Here is an 8621-nt window from a genome sequence, read left to right on the forward strand (position 1 = left end):
GTCATATCTAAAAAACATTTTAACACCGAAAACAATCAAGACACAGGAAATGAGCCAGCAGCATTATTAAATTGCACTGAAACCGAAGACACAGAGGCCAGTGAACAGTGCACACCAGTGTGAGGTTAATGTCATTTGCTCTTTATTTTAGGGTTCTTAACCGACAAAGAGTTGCTTCACATTTTACAATTTTCTCCTCTACCCTTTCCCCCTCTTCCTGCCCATCTTCCCTCTTCTGTTTTCGCTGACTGCTGTTTATCTTTCTTCACTTTGTTTATACCATACCGCTGCATACATTTACATCGGCATTATAGGGCTTTACCTGTTTTCCATAGTGACTTACAGTGAGAGAAGATGTGGGGGTGAAGCGATATTTGCCAGGATCATTACCCATTCCCTCGTTCTTCCCTTGATCCTTCCAGCCGACCCAAATTCTCCCATCTCCACCCCCGTCCTCTCCTCCTTCCCTTCACTCTTAAGTGCTCCTCTGATTCAAGGTGCTCTGACAATTGCTCTGGCATGACAGTTTTTCACCCTAATCCTCAGACCTGTTGTCATGGAAATTGGGCTCTCCAAATAGCACCCCGTCACATTCAACCCCCTCTCACATAAAACATGAATGATGAATTTGAAGTTTTGTGTGCGTGTGTGTGTCCCTGAATGTGCGCGAGGGGAGGCCAGTGGACGGATTTCAGCAGTTAATCACTCTTTCAGTCATTTCTTGACAAGAGGGGTAAAGAAGAAGAAGCAAACGATGCAGTGAATGGAGGCCGGAAGGTAAAAAAAAAAATCTCCTCAGTGCTGTTTTTTTTTCTTATTCATTCACTGCATTCATTGCATTCGCTGACAGAGCTAGTGGGTTTGTTTAATTGCTCTGGGCTCAAAACTGCTCAGTCCACAAAGAAAAACTAGGCTAGGCGCTTCAAGATAGATAGAGCTGAATGCCTGAGTCTGATTGGTGCTGATGTGAATTGCCCAGTTTTAATAACCCTTCTGACTGAAATATGGTGAGTGAGTGTGCAGCGATAAGACTGATTCAGCTGATTTATGCTTTCGAATTCCTCCACACATGATGTACTAGATTCACTTTCCTTCACTTCAAGTCATTTTTTATTATATTCTATGTTTCATTTATTTATTCTTTAATGTTTCTGTTCTTGCTGTGTTTTCTGATGATTTTTATTATCTTATTTATAGAGGGGAACAGTTCTAAAACAGTATTATTAAATAGTATTATATTATTATTTGCCACACACACACACAGACGGAGAATAAATCAGAGGGAGGGTATAGACTATGATGCCTGTTAGTCTATTAAATATTTATTGCTACTGTCAATGCAATGTTTATTGAATAAAATTATGAATTTTGGACTAAATAAGGTTAAAACGTACACACTGCAATCGCAATTATCTGTCTTTTCTCTGTCTTTTAAAAAATTAAATACACTAACTTATCTGATATTCTCATGTTTTGACTTTTTCTCTTGCAGTCATACAGAGTAGAATCAGTACAACAGGCTAACTGCTATTTTACCTTCTTCACAGCACCACCCTTGCCACAGTAAGTCGAATACTTAATATAAAAAAATTACCTCAGCCAAAAACGTTATGTTTTTGGTAACATTTGCGTGTGTGTCATTCTGTGTGTAAACACAACAGCTGGAAGAGTTTCAAATGAATTCTGCTAAAAACTTGGTGGGGGTCTAAAGTTGGGTCATGTTAACAAGCCATTGAAATGTGGCTTACACCCACCAGGGTCTTTGAGGTCAACTGAATGATTTATAGCTGGAAAACTGACAAAAAGCCCAACTTTTCTTTTCTTTAAACAGTTCTCATAAATGTGGTGTGCATTGTGAATATATATAAAGTACTATGTAAAGACAATAAATGTGATCTGTCCAGGATGTACCCCACCCACATCTGGCCCAGTGCCAGCTGGGAAAGGTCCCAGACACTGTGACCCTAAGTCTGACAACATAATTGGTGGATGGATGGTTGTCACAGGCAGCAGCTCCACTATGGTTCAATAAGCTGTAATATGCCGTTGCAGATGTCATATTTTTGAGACTAATGCAAACACGTCTCACTAATAACAGATTTTATTCATACACCTGTTGAACAGACTAATTTGTTGCATGTTTTCATCACTAAAAATTTAAAAAATATCTCAAGGTTGGCTATTTAGGACAGTTCTGTGCATGTAACAACTTGTGACAGCTCATGTCAAAAATGCACACTGAACTGAAAGAGTGCCAGAGAGCGGCAGAAAGGTGGCTTGAATATTTCGTATAATTTTTTGTGTTTATTAAATCGTTAGAGTGCTCATTTTGCTCTGATTAGCAGTGGAAGAGGCAGGTCATAGTGGACGTCATTATGGAGCAGTCTTCTCTGTTAATCAAATGTTGAATGAGGTTCAGTAGGTCTGTTACCATAGAAACAAAAAATGAATAGACCCAATCAGTTGGTTGGACATATAGTTGTTCCAGCCATTAATGGAAAACTAATAGGGCACTTTGTCTTAATTACAGGAACATGGAAATGAGTGTGTCAAGTTTGAGTGAGTGTGTATGTGTGTGGGCCTCTGTGTGTGTGTATGTGTGGGTTGGCTGATACACAGTCCTGTAATTTTTCAATCAGCACCATCAACCTACATTTCAACTTTGTGTTCAGTGTTTCTTCTTGTTTCTTGAATGTGTTATAAAAGAAAATAGAGTCAAAAATGCATATCAAGCAAACTGAGAAGTTGTTGTAAAATTTCTATTAAGATTTTTTTTAAAAAAGCGCAGTGCATACAAAATTACAGCTGCAGGCATCACTGATATTGCTCCTTCCCAACATCTGTAACATCTGTAAAGCTGGGAAATACACTCTGATTTACTTTTGCTTGCGATTTCATTATAAACACAACTTAACTGAGATAAAACAATTACTGTGACACATTCTATTTCGCAGTCGTGCATTTTACTCACAAATTAATTACAAAGTCATACAGCCATTGAATCATTAGTACCACGGATAATTACAACACACACAATGACTGTGATCTCAATCAGCAAGTAGTGAAGGCTGCTTGAAACTCATTTTAATAAACTTTAATTATTAAAATGTTAATTTACGATTTAATATACATAAATTTGAATGTTATTACTTTTATCATTATTTCTGTTTATGTTGACGCATGAGTGTGGCATTCTTTTCATTGTTTGGTAAAATTTGTTTCAATTTTAATAATAAAGATCAAGTTAAAAATGGTTTTGATCACAAATTTAATCGCCTGTGAATTCCATCCCAACATCTTGTCAGTTTGAAAACCTGTTGTTAATTTAAATAGCTCTGGATTGCATTATTATCACTTTTACATTAAGATCAATCTATTGACCTTGAAGGAGAAGTCAGAGGTCAAATGTGATGTCATACTTGCAATCTTTATATAGGGCGATTGTGGCTCAAGAGTTGGGAGTTCGCCTTGTAATCGGAAGGTTGCTGGTTCGAGCCCCGGCTTGGACAGTCTCGGTCGTTGTGTCCTTGGGCAAGACACTTCACCCGTTGCCTACTGGTGGTGGTCAGAGGGCCCTGTGGCGCCAGTGTCCGGCAGCCTCGCCTCTGTCTGGTGGCTGTGGCTACAATGTAGCTTGCCATCACCAGTGTGTGAATGGGTGGATGACTGGATATGTAAAGCGCTTTGGGGTCCTTAGGGACTAGTAAAGCGCTATATAAATACAGGCCATTTACCATTTATATGCTAATTTCTATATGTTATGATTAAAATGTAACTTTGAGTCTTCACCATGCAGTCAGTGAGGGGACCAACATTCATTTGGAACTTCAGAGCTCTTAAAGAGTTTCTTCTATAAAGCTGATGTGTCTGTAAGCCCGAATCTGCAGTCAAATGCAGTATGCGGCTCTTTAGCCAGCAGCAAATCATAGTGAACGTTAAATTTAAGCATGAGACACTAGAGTATTGTGAAGAATGCAGTAAAATTAATTTAAAATGACTTGCCAGCAAAAAGACTAACAGTGACATTGACTGCAAAGTATCTTAATCAATATTTATCTTCTTCCTGTGTGTTGAAAAAAGAAGGCCTGTCCCTGTGAATCATGCTATCTCCGGTGAACTGTGGTCCTGCTGATGCAGCTCAAATATTATTGCAGCTGTGTTCCCTGTCATATGATGTTGTTTTCTTTCGTGGTGCCTTTGATTTCTGTCAAGAGGAGGCTGTTCTAATTACCGTTCAGTGAACCCTGTGTTCCCTTTTAACTTCATGAAACATCATCTGTTGTGCCAGAAGCTTTACTCCATCTCTGTTTGTTTGTGGGTTGCAAAGACTTGGAGTTATCATATGACAAACGTGTGATTCAGATTCTGACTTTTTTGTGCGTGTTAAAAAAACTGGATTATATAAAAGTTCTCATGCGTCTTAAGAACACGCCCAACTTTCCAGTTTCCTGTTCATCAAATGATCTTCCACCTCATGACAGGGAGCATGCTGCCTGTGCTCGCCCTTACCAGTGTTTAATGGCTGAAGCAAGTCTGTCAGCTGCAGTTTTACATCTCAACATTCATTACCTGATAACATCAGGAAATAAGAATCCACTTCAGTTTCTCCTCACTTATGTGATCTGCTGCATTGGCAAAATGCACGGATTTCTGGAATGAGCACAAAAGATGAACTCATGTCTTCTATTGAATTTTGAAGCAGATCCATCGTCCAAGTAGATGATTGCCAGACAAATACCATAATTGTGTTGGATTCTTGTAACAGAAAACCGGAGGTTAAATGTTTGTTTTCATGTCATTTACAAGCTACGAATAAAGCTTCATTAACTTATTTAATGCGTCTTGTTTTATTTAGTGTGTGATGTGGAACTGCGCTTTTAAGAAATATGAATAAAACATTATGGACTAAAACAAGAATAATGGATGTCAGTGAATAATAAAACAGAATATCAAGGTTTGGTAATATAAGATACTGGTTATACTGGACCAGATAAGGCTGTACCCACAATGTACCCATTAGAAGAGGGGTGGGCAACTCCGGGCCTCGAGGGCCGGTGTCCTGCAGGTTTTAGATACAGTGGGGCAAAAAAGTATTTAGTCAGCCACCGATTGTGCAAGTTCCCCCACCTAAAATGATGACAGAGGTCAGTAATTTGCACCAGAGGTACACTTCAACTGTGAGAGACAAAATGTGAAAAAAAAATCCATGAATCCACATGGTAGGATTTGTAAAGAATTTATTCGTAAATCAGGGTTGAAAATAAGTATTTGGTCAATAACAAAAATACAACTCAATACTTTGTAACATAACCTTTGTTGGCAATAACAGAGGTCAAACGTTTACTATAGGTCTTTACCAGGTTTGCACACACAGTAGCTGGTATTTTGGCCCATTCCTCCATGCAGATCTTCTCGAGAGCAGTGATGTTTTGGGGCTGTCGCCGAGCAACACGGAATTTCAACTCCCGCCACAGATTTTCTATGGGGTTGAGGTCTGGAGACTGGCTAGGCCACTCCAGGACTTTCAAATGCTTCTTACGGAGCCACGCCTTTGTTGCCCGGGCGGTGTGTTTTGGATCATTGTCATGTTGGAAGACCCAGCCTCGTTTCATCTTCAAAGTTCTCACTGATGGAAGGAGGTTTTGGCTCAAAATCTCACGATACATGGCCCCATTCATTCTGTCCTTAACACGGATCAGTCGTCCTGTCCCCTTGGCAGAAAAACAGCCCCATAGCATGATGTTTCCACCCCCATGCTTCACAGTAGGTATGGTGTTCTTGGGATGCAACTCAGTATTCTTCGTCCTCCAAACACGACGAGTTGAGTTTATACCAAAAAGTTCTACTTTGGTTTCATCTGACCACATGACATTCTCCCAATCCTCTGCTGTATCATCCATGTGCTCTCTGGCAAACTTCAGACGGGCCTGGACATGCACTGGCTTCAGCAGCGGAACACGTCTGGCACTGCGGGATTTGATTCCCTGCCGTTGTAGTGTGTTACTGATGGTGACCTTTGTTACTTTGGTCCCAGCTCTCTGCAGGTCATTCACCAGGTCCCCCCGTGTGGTTCTGGGATCTTTGCTCACCGTTCTCATGATCATTTTGACCCCACGGGATGAGATCTTGCGTGGAGCCCCAGATCGAGGGAGATTATCAGTGGTCTTGTATGTCTTCCATTTTCTGATGATTGCTCCCACAGTTGATTTTTTCACACCAAGCTGCTTGCCTATTGTAGATTCACTCTTCCCAGTCTGGTGCAGGTCTACAATACTTTTCCTGGTGTCCTTCGAAAGCTCTTTGGTCTTGGCCATGGCGGAGTTTGGAGTCTGACTGTTTGCGGCTGTGGACAGGTGTCTTTTATACAGATGATGAGTTCAAACAGGTGCCATTCATACAGGTAACGAGTGGGGGACAGAAAAGCTTCTTACAGAAGACGTTACAGGTCTGTGAGAGCCAGAGATTTTCCTTGTTTGAGGTGACCAAATACTTATTTTCCACCCTAATTTACGAATAAATTCTTTACAAATCCTACCATGTGGATTCATGGATTTTTTTTTCACATTCTGTCTCTCACAGTTGAAGTGTACCTCTGGTGCAAATTACTGACCTCTGTCATCATTTTAAGTGGGGGAACTTGCACAATCGGTGGCTGACTAAATACTTTTTTGCCCCACTGTATCACCCTGGGTCAACACACCTGAATCAAATGATTAGTTCATTACCAGGCTTCTGGAGAACTGCAGGACATGTTGAGGAGGTCATTTAGCCATTTAAATCAGCTGTGTTGGATCAAGGACACATCTAAAACCTGCAGGACACCGACCCTCGAGGCCTGGAGTTGGACACATGTGTCATATAGGGATGGACACGGTCAGCAGGAATGCTCAGTAGGCTGTAGTGTTTAAACAATGCTTAATTGGTACTAAGGGGATCAAGTGTGGCAATATCCTCCACATTATAAGACCACCACCTTCCACCAAACGCGGCAGGATGGACCCATGTTTTCATGTTGTTATGCCAAATTTCTGACCCTAGCATCTGAATGTCACAGTAGAAATCAAGACTCACCAGACCAGGTATTATTTTTCCAGTTTCCTTCTTGCAGTTTCAATGAAAAAAAATAAAATAATCAATTGTAGCCTCAGTTTCTTGTTCTTAGCTGACAGGAGTGGCACTCCTATGGTCTCTTCATGCTGAAGTCCATCTGCTTCAAGGTTAAACGTGTTGTGCATTCAGAGATGCTCTTCTGCATGATTTTGTTGAATGGTTATTTGAGTTACTGTTGCCCTCCTATCAGCTTAAAACAGCCTGGCCATTCTCCTTTGACCTCTGGCATCATTATAGGTATTTTCACCCAGAGAACTGCTGCTCAGTGGATATTTTCTCTTTTTTGGATCATCCTCTGTAAACCCTTACAGATGGTTGTGAGGAAAAGTCCCAGTGGATCACCAGTTTCTGTAATACCAGCTCCAACAACCATGACACATTCAAAGAACTTAAATCACCTTTATGATCTGCTTAGTTTGAACTTCTGCGGCTCGTCTCGACCATGTCTGCATCTCTAAATGCACTGAGATGTTGCCATGTAGTTAGCTAATTAGTTCTAATGGTTGTTAAAATTTAAACCCTATTTACTCAGGCACAGTAGTGATCTGTTATGTGTGAAAATCATCAGTAAAATCATGCATTTGAGTTTTATGAAACCTTTCAATTTCAAAGCAACACTATTCAACCCAAAATACAAGGTTAGAAGTGTGTCTTGTACAAACCTGCAGTCATGTAGTTTTCCATTGACAGGGTTTCTGTGCAAAACAGGAATCAGAAGCGAGATATGATTGCAAGATGTGACGGTTGAGCTACAATCAACTCACAGACTTGGATGCCAAAAGAGGAGTTGAGGGTAATATTTTACTGCTTAAAAAATTAAGGATTCAAGAAAAAAAAAGTGTGATCTGGGTAATGTGGAGCCTGTGCCCCAACAAAGGTTTAACATAATAGTTATGTAGTGTAGGCCTAATTGTACGCACATCAAAATCATGGTAGTGAAACACCCTGCAATGACATTAAATGAGAGATCTGCAAATGTATATTTCCTTCAGTAGGCAAATAAAATCAACAAAGACCAAACAGGGTTTGAAAACAGTACTTTTATTTCTAAATAGATAAACTTGTAGGTTCAGGTTGACCATGATCTGCTGTCAGTTTTGAGATTTTCTAAAGTAACTGTTATGGCTACAGTAGGTATCAGGGAAGCAAGCAAAGTGAATTAATCAACTTCAGCTCACCCTATTTTAACACTGAAAAATGAAGAAGCACCTGCCTCTCCAGTCTCTGCTTAGCAAAGAGGGAAATATTATTGGGAGTTGCCAGAGAGGTCAACAAAAAAACTTTATGTTAGAGAAAGCTAACAACAAGTATCAACTGCACATGTACAAATGAGTCTTTAAAAAGCACGTTCATGTTTGTGTCTTTCAAGCTGATGTCGTACCAGATTAAGAAAGTTTGCTTTGATACAGTTTGCTGGAGGTGACAGCCCTTGAAAAAGCCATTAACGAAAACATATCCAATCAGGATTTCACTGAGTAAATCTGTAAAAACAGTCAAGGCCTGAAAATCCA

Source organism: Rhamphochromis longiceps, linkage group LG3, assembly GCF_057381845.1.
Source record: "Rhamphochromis longiceps isolate RC_006_pf linkage group LG3, R_longiceps_female_GT1.1, whole genome shotgun sequence".
Classification (NCBI taxonomy): Eukaryota; Metazoa; Chordata; class Actinopteri; order Cichliformes; family Cichlidae; genus Rhamphochromis; species Rhamphochromis longiceps.